Here is a 20,760-nt window from a genome sequence, read left to right on the forward strand (position 1 = left end):
GGCAGGGTATACTCAGACATGAGTCCCTTTCTCACTGCTCCATCAGGATTCAAGCAAGCCGGGCCGAAGACGGCTGAAATGCCAGACACCGGTCCCCAGTAGCTTGTCTCCTTTCTGGCGAAGAATTGGCTTGGTAGTTTAGTCTGCCCTGTTCCCATGATGCACTGGGCCAGGGACAGACTGATTTGCATATAGCCAGGTTCTGAGCTGGGATGGTGCAGTGAGATAAATAACGGTGATGGATCAAGCCCTGATCTTTGGACTGGGTAAGAGTGGTCTGCTTAATTCAGACACTCTGTTCATCACCACCCCCTTTTCTGAATCGTTTTTGGCCACTATAGGTGTGGCAGGGTATACTCAGACATGAGTCCCTTTCTCACTGCTCCATCAGGATTCAAGCAAGCCGGGCCGAAGACGGCTGAAATGCCAGAAACCGGTCCCCAGTAGCTTGTCTCCTTTCTGGCGAAGAATTGGCTTGGTAGTTTAGTCTGCCCTGTTCCCATGATGCACTGGGCCAGGGACAGACTGATTTGCATATAGCCAGGTTCTGAGCTGGGATGGTGCAGTGAGATAAATAACGGTGATGGATCAAGCCCTGATCTTTGGACTGGGTAAGAGTGGTCTGCTTAATTCAGACACTCTGTTCATCACCACCCCCTTTTCTGAATCGTTTTTGGCCACTATAGGTGTGGCAGGGTATACTCAGACATGAGTCCCTTTCTCACTGCTCCATCAGGATTCAAGCAAGCCGGGCCGAAGACGGCTGAAATGCCAGAAACCGGTCCCCAGTAGCTTGTCTCCTTTCTGGCGAAGAATTGGCTTGGTAGTTTAGTCTGCCCTGTTCCCATGATGCACTGGGCCAGGGACAGACTGATTTGCATATAGCCAGGTTCTGAGCTGGGATGGTGCAGTGAGATAAATAACGGTGATGGATCAAGCCCTGATCTTTGGACTGGGTAAGAGTGGTCTGCTTAATTCAGACACTCTGTTCATCACCACCCCCTTTTCTGAATTGTTGTTCTCAGTGGCCAGCGAGACCACAAGCTGGGTGTCGTCGGCGTATGACACGATTTTAATGCCATACGGTTCGACAACACCCGTCAGCGGCCTCATGTACACGTTGAACAATACAGGGCTCAGGGAGGAGCCCTGTGGTACTCCGCAGCTCAGGGGTTTGCTAGAGGACACTGTCTCTCCGTCGAAGATCTGAAACGACCTCCCAGACAGAAAGGAGTCAAACCACCTTAAAGCGTCAGTAGTTGTGCTAGTGTGCGCCCCGGCTGTTCACCTTCACCATATTTGGAGGAAGGATCGGCACCAGGCTTCTTTAGAATAGGGATGAGGATTGCTGATTTGTGGAGGTCCGGAACAATGCTCTGTGCCAGAGAGACATTGAGAAAAGTAAGAGGGGGCAGAGGGCAAGCCAAAAAGATCTCCCTCAAGACATATGCAGGGCAGATGTCAGAGGGGGAACCTGACTTGACCTTGGCAATCCGAGACAAAAAGGTTTCCCTAGTCTGGGGGGGGTATTTGGTCCAGATGAAACAGATTGGGCGGAGGTTGGAAATCAGTAAAGGAAGGGGAGGGCAGTGGAATATTAGACTTAATAGCAACGATTTTCTCAATAAAATAGTCATTGAGAGAATCATAGAGGGATTGGGAAGGGGAAGGTTTCAGGGTGACCCTATCTGAGGAGGCGAACTCATGGACAGTGGCAAAGATTTCCCTAGGTTGGTTTTGGGCCAAGAGAATTTTTGAGGAGAAGTAGTCGGTCTTAGCAAGAAGTATGGCTTTTTTGTAATCTTTAGAAATGGAAATGTACTGCAATTTTAACACAGGGCAGTAGGCACGTCTCCAGGCGCGCTCTGCCTGCCGCACTGTGAGTTTTTTCTCCTTGAGCTCGGCGTTAAACCATCTGTTAGCATCATGTGCATGCCTGGTTCTTGCGCGTCTGAGCAGGGCCACTTGGTCACATGTTGTGGACAACCAGTTGTTGATGGTGTCTGCTTGAGATGAGGGGGAAAGCTCTGCGAGGTTGGGACAGGAAGCTGAAAGGGAGGAACAGAGAGAAGGCACGTCTACATGGTTCCAATTGCGGTCCCAGGTGTTTCTGGGAAGGGGAGGTCTTTTGACGAGACTTTGGTCAAGGAAAAATGAAACCAGGGAATGATCGGACATGGGGCAGGGCATGACAACTACGGAGGGGGGCGGTGATATTCAGTGGCCAGAGCTGATCCAAGATGTGACCTCGGACATGGGTGGGGGTATGAATATGTGATAAAAAGTTTAAACTAAGGAGAAGTTCAGTAAAATCTTTCGACATAGAGTCTTCAGCAGGATCGGAAGGCCAAAAGTTGAAGTCCCCAAGCAGCAGGACAGATGAGTTGTTCACTTCTAAAGTTGCCAATAGATCTTGGATAGCGGAGATAAAGTGCGGTGTTTGCGTTGGTGGACGATAAACAAGTACACCGGTGATAGGGACTTGAAAAGAGGCATAGCGAACAACAGTCGACCGCCGTGATGGAGGGGGATGATAACAATTGAAAGTGAAGTCCGGAACGAACTATCAGGGCGACATGGCCTCCAGCCTTCCCTGCAGGCCGGTCGGCGTGTAGAGCATAGTAGGAGGAAGGGAGGGCCACTAACACGTTTGGCAAAGAGTCTGGGCAAAACCAGGTTTCTGTAAGAAACAGAAGGTCTGGTTTATAGGTGTCCAGGAGGACAAAGAGTTCAGAATAATGTTTGACAGCCGACCTAGTATTGAGAAGAAAAGCCGAGATTGCGGGTGCGGGGCAGGGCCAGGCGGAAGGCCCCCATGCAGTCGCTGAGGGGGGGTGTAGTGAAGGCATATTTGCAGGGAGAGAGGGGATGGGGTTGATCTGGCTGAGGCCGAGTTTAGCAATGTAGGCAGCGGTAGGGGCACCTAGCGGCCAGGGGCCTTGACATGAACAGAGTTGTTCTGAGGAATAAGTTAGTAAACGGGCATAGTGGGGTGCCCCTAGCCCCGGCCGTCCGCGGACGGGTGCAGATGGGCTTGCCGCCGGTGCCCCCGCTGTGCACGTCGGCTGCACGTGCGCATGGGGTGATCTTTAAGAGGGTCAGGAGCACCAGAACTGCAGCGCTGACCTATGCAGCCTCTAATGCCCCTATCCAGTATGGCGCCAGCAACCCCGTCAGCCCTCCAGTTTCAAGCGGCACTCAGCCGTGCCGGAACAAGGCTAGGGGAGCTGGAGCATGGCAGGTAAGAAAAAAGCAGTTCGAGTAAAAAAAGAACAGTTTTTAAAAATACAGCTTTTTAAAACAAAATGCCAGGGCAAGCCTCCACGCACGACCGCAGCTGGCGCGAACCCTCTGCCACCGGGTTATGTGCGTCCGCTGCGCGTGCGTACGGGGCGAGCTTTAAGAGGGTCAGGCGCGCCAGAACTGCAGCGCTGACCTATGCAGCCTCTAATGCCCCTATCCAGTATGGCGCCAGCAACCCCGTCAGCCCTCCGGTTTCAAGCGGCACTCAGCCGTGCCGGAACAAGGCTAGGGGAGATGGAGCATGGCAGGTAAGAAAAAAGCAGTTCGAGTAAAAAAAGAACAGTTTTTAAAAATACAGCTTTTTAAAACAAAATGCCAGGGCAAGCCTCCACGCACGACCGCAGCTGGCGCGAACCCTCTGCCACCGGGTTATGTGCGTCCGCTGCGCGTGCGCATGGGGCGAGCTTTAAGAGGGTCAGGAGCGCGAGAACTGCAGCGCTGACCTATGCAGCCTCTAATGCCCCTATCCAGTATGGCGCCAGCAACCCCGTCAGCCCTCCGGTTTCAAGCGGCACTCAGCCGTGCCGGAACGAGGCTAGGGGAGCTGGAGGATGGCAGGTAAGAAATAAGCAGTTCAAGTAAAAAAAGAACGGACAGTTTTTAAAAATACAGCTTTTTAAAATAAAATGCCAGGGCAAGCCTCCATGCACTACCGCAGCTGGCGCGAACTCTCTTCCACCGGGTTATGTGCATGTGCCACGTACCGACTTGCCTCAAAATTAAATAGTGTGCTCACTCAAGCGTTCCCCCAACATGCGAAGAATTAAGTAATCCTATTGAGTTAGTTATTTTAATTTGTTTTGTTAATTCTGTTTATTTGCAAGTTTTTTTTGTCAATACCAACAGACATTTTAGAAGCTGTCTATGCTTTTAGGAGTATCTATAAACAGTTAACAATGAGCTTTTTTGGTTAATTTATTATTTTACTCTATTATATTAAATTGTTATTTTGGATTATTCTATTAGCTTTGTTGTTATTTTTTTCAGTTGCTTTACTTTTCAGAATGTCAACATCCAGTGGAATGAGCCAACCACACAATGTTTATGTGAGCGTGGTCAAACTATTCTTCCTTGGAAAAAATGGACGCCCCTCTTTGACTCGTACTTGATAGCTATTGGTGGAGAGAAGTTTTCTGCTGCAAGAAAACAAGCAGTATTGCTTCATAATATTGGCATTGAAGGAATAAATATTTATGATAGTTTGGATCCTATACCAACTGGCAGAGGGACTGGGGAACCTAGTGATGTATATGAAATGAGTGTGCTACTACTCCAAACTTATTTTGGACCACGTTTGAATGTTGTTATGGAGAAACAGAAATTCTTCATGCATGTGCAGGCTAAAGGGGAAAAAGTTGGTAACTACGTAGCAGCACGTAAATCGTTAGTCCATACATGAGACTTTGAACAATTAACTGATTCTCTTATATGTGATCAATTGGTAAGTTGCACAAATGACTCTAGGATTAAAGAAAAGTTGTAGTAAAAAAATCCAAATTTGAAGGAAGCCATTACTATTGTTGAGAGCATCAAACACATTTCAGATTGGGTAAAAGAGATGCGCAAAACTACTGTACCATCTAAAGCTGTTGCTAATGTAAAAAGGGATGAATTTGACAGTGCTGGTCATGACGCCTCAACGACCACTGTTTGTAAATTGAATAGTAAACAAGAAAAAGTGTCCAGTAAGATTGATAAACAGAGATGGAACAACAATTCTAGTAAGGATATTGAATTAAGGTGCCCTAGGTGTGGTAGTCCAACCATGGACCCAATTTTCCTAATTGTTTTGCCAGACGTATGAATTGTAGGAGTTGCGGTAAAAAAAAGGGCATTGTGTGCGTATGTGCAGGACCACCATAGTAAACATGGTAGATGATGATGAAATGTTATCCCAAAAAGCTATTCCCTGTATTACAGGAAATGTCAATAACACTGAACAAGATGTGAAAATGTAGATATGGGCATAGTAGTTATGCCAAAATGTGATGTGTTTATTGGTGACAAATTAGTCCCGGTTCTGGCTGACTCAGGTTCACCTTATACATTGTTAAGCAACACATTTTGGGATTCAACTTTTGGGATCAACAATGTTGTACTCTTGCCACCTGACATCAATCCCTTGGGTTATGGGGGACAGAATATTGACCTGGTTGGGTATTTTATCAAATCCATCATGTTCAAGGGAAGAGGAACTGTAGGTAAAGTGTATGTTGCCAAATGTGGTGATAATCTTTTAGGTTGGCGGCACCAAAAAGACCTTAGAATCATTTTGAATCCCAATGCTCCTGATCAGGTCATGCTGGTCACACATTAGAACGATGACAGGGATATTGTTGGGAAGTACCCTGAAGTTTTCAGTGATAAACTTCGGCTTCTGAGTGGATTTAAACACAAAATAATTTTAAAAACAAAGGCGAAACCAGTAGTACACAAGGTCAGGAAGGTACCAAATCTTATGCTGAAACCTCTTCAGGAAGAAAATCACAGATAACTTGAGATGAGGAGCATTGAACAGATGGTCATCCGAATGGTTGGCTCTAATCGTATTAGCACCCAATGACAAAGGTAGAAAAATTAGGATGTGTTGACTTAAAAGTTTAAACAACTGTATTTGGGTTGACAGGCAGCCACTACTGAATATCAATGAAGCTCTGGCCAAATTGGGTGGTGTGTGTGTTTTCATTGGGATGGACTTATCATCAACCTATCATCAGGTTATGCTACATGAAGAGTCAAGGGCCCTAACGTCATTTGTTACACCTCTGGGTGCATATAGATTCATCAGAATGCCTTCAGGTTGGCGAGTGCTGCTGCTTGTTTTCAGAGGTTGATGAAAGATGTTTTAGCAGGTATAGATTTGGTTCTTTTCTTCCAAGACGATATACTTGTTTATGGAGAAAACTGAGTCAACCATGATGAAGTGCTGTTCAAAGTACTGTCTAGGCTACAGGAAAGTGGACTCACTTCAAAAAGTGAAAAATTTAAATTCAGAGTTGGATCTGTATCCTATCTGGGTCACTCTATTTCTAGGGAAGGCATTAGTCCCAAAATTGATCTTGCTGAAACAATATTGAAGGCACCAGCTCCATTGAACAAAGACCAAGTAAAATCTTTTCTTGGTTTATCTGAGTATTCTTCAAAGTTTGTGTACAATTTTGCCAGTGTTGTTCAACCCTTGAGGTTACTGTTAAAAAAGGGGGGCTGATTTTGTATGGTCTGAAGGCTGTATTAATGCTTTCAACAAAGTTCAGAATGAAATTGCACGCATGCCTACTTTGGGTCATTTGAATGTATTAAAAAGAACGATTTTGACTACTGATGCAAGTGTGCAGGGTTTGGGTGCTGTTCTATCTCAGATGGTTGACGGCAATGAAAAAGTCGTAGGTTTTGCCTCATGTTCACTAAAAGGAGCTGAAGAACGTTACTCAGTAACTGAGCGTGAGGCGTTAGCCTGTTCATGGGCAATGTACCATTTCAGGTTCTATTTCTGGGATGAACCCTTTTTGGTCTGGACAGACCACAAACCTCTTGTCCACATGTTTGCTTGCAGGAATGTTGAAAGTACCACTCCTAGAATAAAAAGGGGGATTGAAGGACTCTGGGAATATAATTTCACTGTACCTGACTGGTCTTAGAAACATTCAGGCTGATTTTACCTTGAGGATGCCTCCGGACAAGATTATTCCTACCAGTTCTGATCGTTCTGTATCTTGGGTGAAAGAATCAGCACTCAATAAGGTTGAATGGGAGGCCAGCTCAGAGAGTGATGAATCTAGAAAGCCTGTGATGGAATTTGTGGTAAATAATTGGCCCACCCTTAATGATGTTCCCCAGTGAGCAAAAGGGTTTTGGAATATGCGTGACAAATTGAACATTGTGGATGGGGAGCTTTTCTGTGGAGAAAAACTAGTTTCTTCGTGCATGATGCAAGAAAATATCATCAATCTGGCGCATGAGGGCCATCTAGGATGCAGCTTAACCAAAACCATGGTTAGAGAATCTTATTGGTGGCCTGAGGTTGCTCATCAAGTTGAAGAAGTTGTTAGGGAGTGTACTTTTTGTGCTGGTAATGATAAATAGAGGAAAGTCAGTGCTGCACCTCTTTCTCCTATTGCCCTACCCGAACGTCCTTGGTCCAAGCTGGATATAGAAATTGTTGGACCTTTTGATATTCTGTTTCATAACGAGAGGATTGTGGTAGTCCATGTTGATTATACCTCCAAATGGGTCTCAGCTTGTTGCATGAACTCTGTTACGAAAAATATCATTAGGTTCACTTCTCAAGAGATGGTGGACTTTTTGAAAGATCTCTCAATTACCTACCACCCCACTGCTCTGTATGCACCATAAGCCAACAGCTTGGCGGAAAGCATGAATAGGCTTGTAAGGGCTTCTATACAGGCTGCTAATAAAACAAGATCTCCTTTGAAGTGCATGTTAAGAGAAAAATTGTGGGCACACAGAAACACTCCCAATAGTGTGACTGGCTACTCGCCGTTTCGGAAACTCATGGGCAGAGCAGCCGGGTCTACACTCAACCCGGTGTGGCTGAATGTGAAAGATAGGAGCAATAAAGTTGCTGATTGGAGAATGAAGAGATATCAAGAAAAATATAAATGCAGGTTTGATGCCAAGATAGGGGTACGCAAGTGTGTTTGGATTGTGGGTGATTTAGTGTTTGTTAAAAAAGCTGTGTGGTCTCCCAAAGGTGAAACAATTTTTTGGGGACCTAAGCGCATTATCAAGGTTATGAGAAATGTTGTGATGCTTAATGGTGGTGATGTCTGGAACATGTCACGTTTGTCAAAATGTGGAAGGGAGGATGGTAATTTGGAGCCTCTGACTAATAATTTCCATCGTGGTAATGTGATGGTCCAGTCTGGGTCATTATGGTGTGACAAAAGAGTAAGGAAGTCACCTTCGTATCTTCATGATTACATTTTAGAGTAATGACATATTTCTCTCACGTTCTTTTTAGGCATTTCAGTTTTCCTTTGTTTAGCTGTTGCTATATATATTTTTTTTAAATATAGTTCATGCCTTGCTGCTCTATTTCTTCTCTTGTGTTCTTTTCTTTCTTTCTTTCTTTCTTTCTTTCTTTCTTTCTTTCTTTCTTTCTTTCTTTCTTTCTTTCTTTCTTTCTTTCTTCTAATATTGTAAAGGGAAGATGTGTTGTAACTTCCCCTTTAATGTGTGATTCTCTGTGGGGAATGTTATGTACATCAGTAGAATGTTGAGGGGACCTCTGGAGTCAGTGTCAGTTACCGGGACTGCTGCTGGTGTATTGATCTGGTGGGTGTTAATACACCTCTACTTTAAGACGTACAGAAGTGACTATCGTTTTTATTAGAAACACTGCATGAAATGCTAACACTGGGAAGGACCCGCAAAGCAATCACTACCTTATACGACCACACCACAGAGCAAACTAGTATAGACATAACTGATCTGAGTAGGAGATAGGAAGGGATATAACTAGGCAGCTGGCTGACAAATAGTGAACACCAGTAACTGAAGTCACTTCTAAGATCTCCAGAAATGTAGGATTCTAGTTAATACAGCTCAATGCACCGCCTGGATTGTACCTGGCACAAGACGTTCAAGACTCGTGCCCAAAATACACAAAAGACAGCGCGGACTTAAACCACATGCTCTAGCAATGCTCAACACTAAAGACAGATTGCAAGGCAGTAACATACCTTTCTACCAAAATCACTGGCAGGCCTGGTCCATACCAACCTGAGGCTTGCGTACTTGAAATCTATAGGAGAACTAAGAAAGCAAAATTAGAGGACAGAATGGCCGATCCAGCTGTTTTACCAGCTAAGAGGCAGAGAGTTATGACTTGAAACCAACACAAACGCCGCAACTGGATGCAATGCAGAAAGAATACATCAGTTGTCTGAAGCTGACAGCGACACTCTATTGATATTGCAGATACGAATGGTAGGCTACACAAACGTAACAGTATGCAGCAAGACGCTGACCACACTAAAAACAATGATGTTGATGGAGACTTCAAGCAGGTCGTGTGGTGAACTTGTGTCTTTTGGGGACCTCACAGACAGCCCTAATTTCCCTTCCTTTAGTGACTAGTTCATTTTAGGATAAGGCGGGCACGGAATTTTATTCCAAGTGGTGCGCCTGTCAGTCACCAAACACCCTGACTGAACGTTAAGTATGATTAACTGCAAGTGTAGCGCCTGGCTAGACACGCATAGGTACAATTGGTAACATTTAAGCATAACTATTTCGGCACGTTTGAGGAAAGTAGATCAACACTATGTAATGGGACCAAGATTTGTATATCATTTTTATGTATCTGTGTCTTTTAGTTTTCATTTTGTTCCCGTTTGTTTTTCTAATTTGCCCTATCGAACATTACAATGTGTTACATGTGCAGGAAACATCTGACTGTAACAATGTATAATTTATGCTACGTCATAAAAAACAATAAGCAAACTTCATAAAATGGTAACACTGTGTGTTATGATGACACAATCTGATGGTATGATAATTTGCGATATAATTGGCCTTTAATTACTCAAAATGCCTCATTGCATTGCTTGATGTGTTAGGAGTCTGCCCACCTCGAATAATTAGACCCTGCAGTGCTATATAATTCTATTGATCTTGACTATGGAGTATGAAGTTTATTATTCTATCACATAATCTGTTTACAATTATACCAGTTATCACGTATCCATTGCTGTATCGAGGTTCTGAAAAAGGCATGCGAGCTTGTCAACATGTAAAGTGTAAAACACGCCGGGCCTGAATCACAAAAAAGTATAAAAGTACGTGCAGCGATGTACCACCTCCACTCGAACATATATTTACACTTGCTTGCAATTCCCACATGTTCCCAGCGGTGCTCCTGCAGAGCTGCGCCAGGCGCAGGATTCCGACCATACCACCATCACCCAGTCCTTCATGGCCGTAAGCAGCTTTGTGAATCGGGCCTTCACGCTCAATGTGTCCTTGTCCCTTAGTGATTGGAGCCTTTGTGGTGACTCCGCGCCCTGCTGAGCAGTGTAAATAACAGACATTCGTTCTGCTGAATAGGGTATCGAATTCTAACAATTATATACTTTCACATCACAGCACTTTCGTCAGTAAGAAGCGAAGAGGACCTTTACGGTAAACCTTTCCCTAATTAGAAGTTGTTTGTGAGCAAGCCGGACGTGTGCACATTTAATGATCTTGATCTGGCACGCGGTGTTTGACTGCTGCTATTGTGCGGCTCGTGCAGTGTTTGCAGGCACGCTCCCTTAATCTGCAGTGCATGCGTGGCGAGCCAGCAGGGGCCTGGCACAGCCCACTCGTTGCAGCAGCGGGCATTGCAGACACTCAGGTGAAATTTACTCTACGGCCTGGGGGGACCGACCTCCTTGCGATTATATTGATGCGCGGGTAGCGCGTCAACATAAGCGCAAGGAGGTCGGGTAGCATGCATTTACAAAACTGATTTGCATGAGACCGTCTTTGGAGTTCAGATCGAAAGATCTCAGCTCGTATTTTATTTGACTGGCAAGAAATATTATTCACATTAAATGTCAATATCACCACATACATTTTTTTACACAGTAACTACATTTCCTGTTTACATAACAGTCCCAAAGCGAGTTTGGCATTAGCAAACTACTCTAATACATTGGATCTCCGAACCATAACTACTTGTTTATATGTAACCTCATTAAAAACAGTTCATGAGTGAGGTCATGACTGGCTTTATGACCCATGCTTGCCAGCCCCAGGCAAGAAGCTGGAGCAGATCCCACCGCCCTGTGCGGAAGGCTACATAGTCACATCATGTCAACAGAACCCCCCGCCCCGCAACATACCCAAACATCCCGCAAATAACACACAAGGCACCAGTGTTAGATTGGGGAAAGTTGCTGCAGGTTTATTACATACAACGTTATGTAATCATGGTGGGTTATCTTACGGGCGATCCAAGGGTAGGCCGCATTCTCGCCACCTGCCCGCCTGATGAGCCAAGCAGCACCGTGGCGAACCACCCATATGCTGCACCATTATGCTAATAAATATACTCACGCCCCTTGCGGGGCGTATCTAGGGAAACCCCCGGTTGCACAGGCATACAACCACCCGAAGGACTACTGGGGCGCCGACACGGGTTCCCAGACCTCCCTTGAGGTTCCAGGTTTTAGGCTCTGGCACCCCTATGTGCCCACTGAAGTACAGTGCTGCACCTCTCTGCTACCGGATCGCCCTGTACCTCCGCCACAGCCCCGCCGGCAGCCACCGTCGCCGTCCAGGCCCCCACCACTTCGCTACCTAGATTACCTGCAACCCTTGCTCTGCAGAGCTTCTCGTAAATCCAGGAGGAACAAGTCCAAACCGACAGGTGAAAGGTGAACCCCATCCACCTCAAAGTAACCCTTGATCCTGTCCTGAATCATTTCATGACGATTCAGAAAAGGGGGTGGTGATGAACAGAGTGTCTGAATTAAGCAGACCACTCTTACCCAGTCCAAAGATCAGGGCTTGATCCATCACCGTTATTTAGCTCACTGCACCATCCCAGCTCAGAACCTGGCTATATGCAAATTAGTCTGTCCCTGGCCCAGTGCATCATGGGAACAGGGCAGACCAAACTACCAAGCCAATTCTTCACCAGAAAGGAGACAAGCTTCCGGGGACCGGTTTCTGGCATTTAAGCCGTCGTCGGCCCGGCTTGCTTGAATCCTGAGGGTGCTGTGAGCAAGGGACTCATGTCTGAGTATACCCTGCCACACCTATAGTGGCCAAAAACGATTCAGAAAAGGGGCTGGTGATGAACAGAGTGTCTGAATTAAGCAGACCACTCTTACCCAGTCCAAAGATCAGGGCATGATCCATCACCGTTATTTAGCTCACTGCACCATCCCAGCTCAGAACCTGGCTATATGCAAATTAGTCTGTCCCTGGCCCAGTGCATCATGAGAACAGGGCAGACCAAACTACCAAGCCAATTCTTCACCAGAAAGGAGACAAGCTTCCGGGGACCGGTTTCTGGCATTTCAGCCGTCGTCGGCCCGGCTTGCTTGAATCCTGATGGTGCAATCATTTCATGCCTGATGAAACACATAACCCTCTGTTGGGTGAATTGTCTCATAGAGATGTTGATTCTTCTCCTAGACCTGTCTACTGCTTCACCTGAATTAGCGCCCTGCCACACCCTACGTGGCACAATTTCTGACCACCAGACTTCACACTCCCCCACTAATCTGCAGATTTCGCCAAGGTCCATTTCATCTTCTGCAATATTGTGGACCTTCCGAGGTTCGTGAGATCATTACCCCCCAGGTGCATGACCAAGTGATGAGGCGGGGCCCCCACTGCTGATAGCGCTTCCTTTAATCTATACAATAGGCTGTTCCAGCGCATATCAGGGAAACCCAACCACACACATTCCGTGTTCGAGAAACCCTGCGTCCAGTTCCTGATCGCTGCCCACCGACCCAACCTGGTGACGGTCGAATGCCCCAAGACCCACACTCTTGACCCTGTCAAAAGAAAAGACACGATTCACTTTCTTTCCTATATTGACTTAAAGTCTGCACAACACACTAAACACTGCACACCAATGTTTACGACTGAAAATGACACAGCAAACTGCGGCACCGCTGGCCCCTCATGGGCGATTGTACCGCTTGTAGCAAAGGGACTCCCAGCGTCCCACTTTTTGAACACTTGCTGGCTGCATGCCCGCTTTGAAGGCCGCAGTAGCCGCCCCTATTCTGAAAGAATGGCTAGAGAACTTCTTTTCCCGACCCAACAGTCCTGTTCTGGCAAGGCATGCCAACATGATTTAGTCCATTTGGTACTTAGTGAGTGGGCATAAGTCTGCATGTATGAGGAGGTATCCTTGCACTGCTGGACGCTGGGTGAGATAGGCCTGTATGACTGAAACTGGACAGTATCTACGGTCCCCGAGGGGGGCCAACACAATAACTACCCCTTTACCTACTTGGTCAGTCATGGACCTCCTGAGGGTGATGGTCAGGTTCAAGTCTATGCTAATGTCCGGGGGGCGCTAGAGGGCGCACACGCAGAATGGCTGCACTGCTGTGAGGCTCCTACTGCCTGGCAATCTAATCCGTTATTTATCCTAACTTCACTGCCTGCTACCCGTCCAAAAAGCGTGTGAAATGCTGTGGGAGCCCTAAGGAACGAGGAACGATCGGAGAAAGTCTGACCGCTCTGAGAATTGATTTGCCAAAGTTACGGGCGGAAGGTATCTGCCGGAATTGACGCCAGAGCTTGGTGGTGAGCGCGCCCGGGGGGCGTGCCGTAAGAGAGGACGCGGCGCACCACGAGGTGACCAGGCCGCACTGGCTGGATAGCAGCTGAGCCCCGGAGTGACGCGGCTGCTGAGGTGCGCAACCTGCAGTGTGGATTTAGAGTGTCCGCTGCGGATGGCGACATCGTCGAGCACGAGTGGAGGGCAAATGCAGGCTTAAACGGAGAAGAACGAAGGGGACTGTAGCAGAGCGGGAGCGCCAGCCCTGAGGCGAGTGCAGCGGAGGAACGGAGGCCTGTTTGCCTGACGACGCGGTGAGGCACTGGACTGCGGTGACAACGAGTGCAGGCTGCTAACCAGAGGGCGCCTCCGTGGATGCGGCAGTGGGGCGTGACCTGCAGGAGGTGATCGAGGCCCGGCGCGTAGTACTCTGGAGCTGCCCGAACCGGCTCTGGCGAGAGCGATTGCAGCAGCGGACCCCCCGGTGCATGGTGGAGCTGGCGGAGGAAATTGCTTACACCGGGAAAGCAGAGGAGGCCTCAGGTGAGCGGTTGGAGGGACATGTGCCGCGTGGTGCAACGGCGGGTGATCCCGGTAGGCACAAGTGTACGAGCCTAACTCGATACCAGATACAAACGGAGCAGCACTGACATGAGGACACTGAGGGTGTTCCCTGGGCCTCAACTGCTGGAAGTTGGCTGCCTTAAGGACATCAGAGGTGCAGGTTGTGGAGGGCACACTTGGTGGCATTAGCGGCCCGATCATTGAAGATAATTGAATGACAGTGTGGGGCTTTATATTAGTAGGCTGTGATTGCCTGGAAATCTGAAGCTGGACTAATCTCTGAGAACTGCAGCATAGTACTTACCGCTGAACACTGCAGTGGTGGCTCTGGGGCCTGTGACTGGCTGCTGGAGCTGGCCTAGTACGTGGCGAAGTGGCAAGATAGTGCTTGGGCGGTAGCACACGTGAAACACCTGCAGACTGGATATTAGCGCTGTGCTTGTGGGATCACCTCCTGTCATAGCGGAGCACAATAGAGCAAAAAGTGGGGATTGTGTTGGTGGCAAACACTGGAAAGAGATTTGAAACTCAATACAACTCGTCTGTGGAGGGGTGGCACTTCACCAGACCGAGCCCGCCTGGTGGTGCTCCAGATCTGGCCCACAAGCACCTTGGTTTGATTAATACTAACTTTGCTACTGATCATGGATGCTGCAGATACACCCTGCATCTAGCTGATACATGAGGACAGGTGTTCCTCAGCGCTGCAGAGAATGGACTTGTAGGCTGCAAATTTTTGGCGTAGGGGACCTGAAGTGTGCTGAGGCCTGCTGTAAATGGCTCCTGAGGTTCAGTGGCTCACGAAGCACCATCAGAGTCCCCTGTTGCCCAGGATCTTATTTGATCCTGCCTAGTATCTGCCTGGCGTTTGCTACGTCGCAGTCGTTTGGCGTAAAACGGAGCAGAGCGCACCTTCCCTGGCAGGTAGATGTTCATTGGTACTGAGGAGATTTGAAGACTCGGAGACGCTCAGGTGGATGCGTCACAAAGCGGTTGCCCTTCTCATGTACAGAGGCTCCCTTTCGTCCCAAAAAAGTAGTGGTAAGGCGACGTCTCCGGCCACTTTGAGTTCCTGTAAGCACTCTATAATGGGGCGGCAGGACAATCGGCAGCCCAAACTATCCTTTGACTCTTCTCCTGCGCAGAAGAAGAATATGCGTACTACATCGGACACTGGGGGGGCTCAAAGCCCATCAACAGCGGGGGCGAGTTACAGTGCAAATGCCCCGGATATGCAGCTGATACTCCAAAAAATGAAACGGGGGTTCGCAACAGTGGTGGACAAAGTAGACCGAATATCTTCCAGGATGGATGCTATTGTGCAAAAGATGGACATTCATGAAGAACGCATTACTGAAGCGGAGAGAAGGATATCGAATAATGATGACAGCGCAGCATCCCACTCTACTCGGCTTTCGAGGATGGACAATGTCCTCAGAGTAATTGCTGCAAAGAATGAGGAGTTGGAGGCGCGCAGCAGACGCAATAACATCCGCGTGGTAGGCGTGCCGGAATCTACCAACAGGGGACGAATGGAGGAATATGTGGAAAGGATCCTTCAGGCGGCGATAGGAGCGGAAGCCTTCTCCAAGCAGTTTATAGTCGAGCGGGCGCACCGCTCATTGGGTCCGAGGCCTAAAGCTGGGGCTCCGCCTTGATAATTGCAAGGCTCCTAAATTATCGGGACAGAGACACTGCACTACGTGCGTCAAGAAACACCCAGAACCTGTCGTGCAAAGGGGTCAGTTTTTCCATATACCCGGACTTCACACCTGTAGTGCAGGAACAACGACGAAAGTTTCTGGATGTTAAAAAGAAATTACGTGCTTTACAAATTGACTATGCGTTGTTGTACCCAGCGAAGCTTAGGGTGACTCATCAGGCGAAACAACATTTTTTCTTGAACCCGCAGCAGGTGGAGGATTTCTTAAAAACACTGAGACGCGATCGAGGTGGTCGCCATGGAGATGATGACGAGGAAGATGAGGAGGACCAAAACATACCCGACGATCAATGAGACAGCTTTTTGACAGATGTGCTGCTGCTTTGATGTTGCAGTGGTCCTTTACGGATCCTGTGGAGGGGTCATGACGGCGTACTGACACTATGAATGGACGTGAAAACCGTGGACGGGTATTGGACAATGGGTGGTAACGTATGCCAGGCACCATCCCCTTCCCTCATAATGCCCTAACAGGGTGGTTCAGGTCGTAGGGCGAGGGGTAGGGGGTGGCAATGTGTGTAACTCAGATGACCCTAATAGGGAGTACCCCATCTAAAATGTTCTTTACACTGCAGCTGTTTGGTTGTTTGCTAGCGGTGGAGGGTTGGGGGAGGGACAGAGATACTGGCGAGTTGGGAATGCTTCAGTGGGAGGGGGGAGGGGCGGGTATCTGCTTGAAGATGTCGTTCATGTTCTATGTAGACAGGCTTGGGGATGGTGGTGCTGTGCCTGCATCGAGTATGAGTGTTTGTTGGAGGCTGAAGTTGCAGACTGGCTTTTTTCGAAATTGCTGGAGTGTGTGGGTGGAGGATGAAAAGGGATGGGCTGACACAGCTGAGGTCCGTCAACGAGGATGTAACCACACGCAGGCTGTAATGGCCTTAGTATTGGCGGGATGGACGTTGGTATGGGAGTGGGTTGATGTTCGTGTTGGGAGAAGGGGGGAGAGGGGGGAGGGGGGCATGTCTGACATGGTTGGGGGATGTCAGTGGGTGGGGGGAGGGGACATGGGGTGTGATTGCAGTGACATAGGGTTACGAGTGAGATTAAATATGCAATGGAGGTCGTGTTATGGTACGGATGGGCGGTGGTCTGGGCGAGTAGGTGAAGATGTTGAAAATTTATTCACTAAGGATGATGGCGAATGACGTAGTGAATAAAATATCAGTGTTGTCCTGGAATGTGAGAGGCCTCAATGACGCCAGAAAGGGTAGAAATGTGATTGCATATTTAGACAGGCACAATGTGCAAATAGCCTTATTGCAGGAGACGCATATACACCTGCGCTCTGAACCCAAGTTTGCAAGTAAATGGGCTACAATTAGGAAATTTTCATCGTATTCCTCATATGCCAGAGGGACTGCAGTACTAATCAAGAAATCACTCAAAATGCATATGTTGGGGGAGATTTTGGATCCTGATAGACGCTATGTGATATTGTGGGGCAGATTGGGCACTGATACTGTTGTTATTGTGAGTTGTTATGCTCCTAATGTGGACAATCCGGAATTTTTCACGACACTTTGGGGACATGTGCTGGGAGCAGAAGCTACTCATATCATCTGGGGAGGGGATTTTAATGTTGCACTAGTGCCTGGAGCGGATAGATCAGATGGTTGTGGTCAGTATAACAGGCAAGCAAGAGATGTACTACGAGGCATAATAGAGGAAGCTGGCTTAGTGGATAGTTGGCAGTTTACTCACCCCGAGCACAGGGAGGGAACACATTTTACAACACATGCGAACACATGGGCTCGGCTTGACTACTGCTTTGTGTCACGGGGACTAAGCACAGGATTGGGAAAGGTGGCACATCTGTCCAGAACGTACTCAGATCATTGCCCGGTGTTGATGCAATTGGTTATGCCGGGACATGATAAAGCGAGACCCCCATGGAGACTGTTCCCCTCAGTATTACTAGACACGGTATTCAAGACAGAGCTAGGAGAAGAAATAGAGGCTTTTTTCCCCAGAAACAAGGGCTCGGTAAACAGTGTGGAAATGGTATGGGAAGCTTTTAAGGTAACGATTCGGGGGTTTAGTATATCCAAGAGCTGCGGGGTGTTGAGAGACATCCAAAGGACAATAGGAAAGTTAGAAAGAGAATTGAAGGAGCTGGAAATTGAGATGGCGAGGGGTGGAGATCCAGAGATACACAAGAAATTTAGGGATAAGCTTTCAGAGTATGAAGAACAGGCAGAGAGAGAAGTTAAATACAGGGGAAAATACTGGACTGCGAGAAGGTACTGCGAAGGGGAGCAGCCGGGTAAAGTACTTGCAGCAATCACGAGGCAGCCGCGTTTCAGTACAAATATACTGGAGGTTGTTACGCCAGAGGGTATACGGTGTCAGGATACGCATAGGATTCAGGAAGAGTTTCTGGTAGACTACGGGCAGCTATATACTTCACAACAAACCGATGAAGTGGACTTCGGGAACTTCTTAGATGACATTGCGTTATGTTGGTTAAGTGATGTACACAGGTTGTTTCTCGGTGCTCCACTAGAATTGGATGAGATAAGAGAGGCAATTATGTCACTGAGTAATGGGAAGGCGGCGGGCCTAGATGGGCTTTCCGCTGAGTTCTATAAGTGTTACATAGACATTATGGCACCAGTTCTAAAGGAAGTCTTTGAGGAGTCTTTGGAAGTGGGGGAATTGCCGGGATCAATGAGGGAGGTAGCGATAACTTCTCTGTTGAAACCAGGTAAGGACCCGGTAGACACTGACTCCTACCGGCCGCTATCTCTAATTATTTGTGATGCAAAAATACTTGCTAAGGTACTTGCAACGCGCTTATCACTGATTATGACTAAGATAGTGCTGCCGGACCAGGCTGGTTTTGTACCAGGACGTGCCACCACCCATAACCTTCGTACGCTTTTCTCTTTGATTCCGACTATAGCCCCGGAGCTCCCAGTTGCTGCCATATTTCTCGACGCAACAAAAGCGTTCGACTCCGTAGAGTGGAAATACCTTTTTGCTATTTTACATAGGATGGGATTTCCCAAAATATTTGTTGCATGGATAGAGCTGCTTTATAACAGACCAGTGGCTAGAGTGATTATCAATGGAGTGCTATCGCCACAGATGCCTATAACGAGAGGCACTAGGCAGGGATGCCCTCTCTCCCCATTACTGTTTGCTATAGCAATAGAACCGTTGGCATGTCGGATTCGTCAATTGTATAAGGTTAGTGCTTTCATCTGTTTCCAGCGCCAGATAGGGGTGTCGTTATACGCAGATGACATTACACTATACGTAAAAGATCCACAGCTCAACCTTAATCCTATTCTGCGTGAGATTATAGTCTTTGGGAAGTTATCGGGAGTGCACATAAACTGGAAAAAATCACAATTTTTCCCACTCATGGGTGAGGTAACGAAATTCCAGCTGGATTGCCCACTTGAATGGTGTGACACTGATCTTCGCTGCTTGGGTATTGTGATATCGCTAAATAAGGAAGAGACACTGAGACTTAATTATGGCATGGCCATTACTAAATTAGCTGACAACTTCACACGATGGATGTCGTTACCACTATCTATGGTGGGTAGAGCGTCACTCATAAAGATGGTGGTTCTGCCCCGGTTTTTGTATTTATTTCAAAATATTCCTTATTACCCTGGCGCATATTTTGTTAAGCGGTTGAGATCGGAACTCCTTCGACTATTTTGGGGGGGTAAGCAGCCGCGGTTGAGGTGGGCCATTCTGACGCAGCCTTAAGAGAAGGGTGGCTTTGATGTGCCAGACTTCGAGGTTTATTACATAAGTGCCCAGGCGCAATATGCGTATCACTGCATAAATCCTACACAGTTTATGCCACAAATAGCGGCGGAAGACTGGATCGTGCATCCTCTCCCACTCAGCGGGATGATACAGTGTACGGTGGAGGTTATAGATACGCCATCCACCACAGTGACATGCATGGTAGACGCGTGGGGCAGAGTGGCGAGGGTCCTCCGGACTCAGCCGTTGTATTCCCCCGTAATGCCACTCACATATAACCCTCGTTTATGGCTTTTGCAGGAGACGGGTTTTCAATTAATGTGCAAGAGTATTAAGATTGCCACATGGGTGACCTGTTCCTCAACGGGCAATTTCGTACTAGGGAACAGCTATTTCAAGAAGTGTAACCAACTCCTTTAGAGGTATTTTATTACATCAGACTGAGACAGGGGCTGAGGGACCTATTGCTACACTTTCCGGATGAACCGGAGGTGGTCTTACCGTTGCATGCCATGCTGTTGTCGGATGGCCGCCATCTTGTTTCAAGATTGTACAATAATATCAGATTACAGCGCAAAGGACTGGAGAGTCCGGCACGTGAGTTGTGGAGTTTGGATATAGGCAGTGAGATCACTGAGGAACAATGGAAATATTGTTGCACCATCACAGCCAACATATCTTCTAGCAGTAGGCTCAAAATCATTCACTATAAGTTTTTACAAAGATTTTATTGCACGCCAGTTCGGAAGCTGAGGTTTCAGTTGGCGGATACTGACCGATGTGACCGATGCCATGCGGAGGGGGCGGGATTTATCCATCTGGCATGGGAGTGTCCTGGGGTGTACGAATACTGGTCACAGGTGCACGATGCATTGCAGATCATGACGGAGGGAGCAGTCAACAGGGACCCACTAGTCATGCTGTTGGGATATACATTGAATATGCGTAAGCCCATTCGGAGGTTTATAGACGTTGCCCTGCTGCTTGCGAAAAGGAGGGTTGCATGTCGTTCGGGTAGGGGAAGGGCCCCGAAGTTTAAGGAATGGCTGAATGACATAATCTATTGCCAGGATCAACACAACATCTATGCTGATCTGCTGCCTGCTCGTAACAGGCCGAAAGACACCTGGGGTCCGCTACAGGCTTATTTGCTGTCAATTGCAACACCACGGGAAGAGTCAGATGATGG

This window comes from Lissotriton vulgaris, chromosome 1_2 (genome assembly GCF_964263255.1).
Source record: "Lissotriton vulgaris chromosome 1_2, aLisVul1.2, whole genome shotgun sequence".
Classification (NCBI taxonomy): Eukaryota; Metazoa; Chordata; class Amphibia; order Caudata; family Salamandridae; genus Lissotriton; species Lissotriton vulgaris.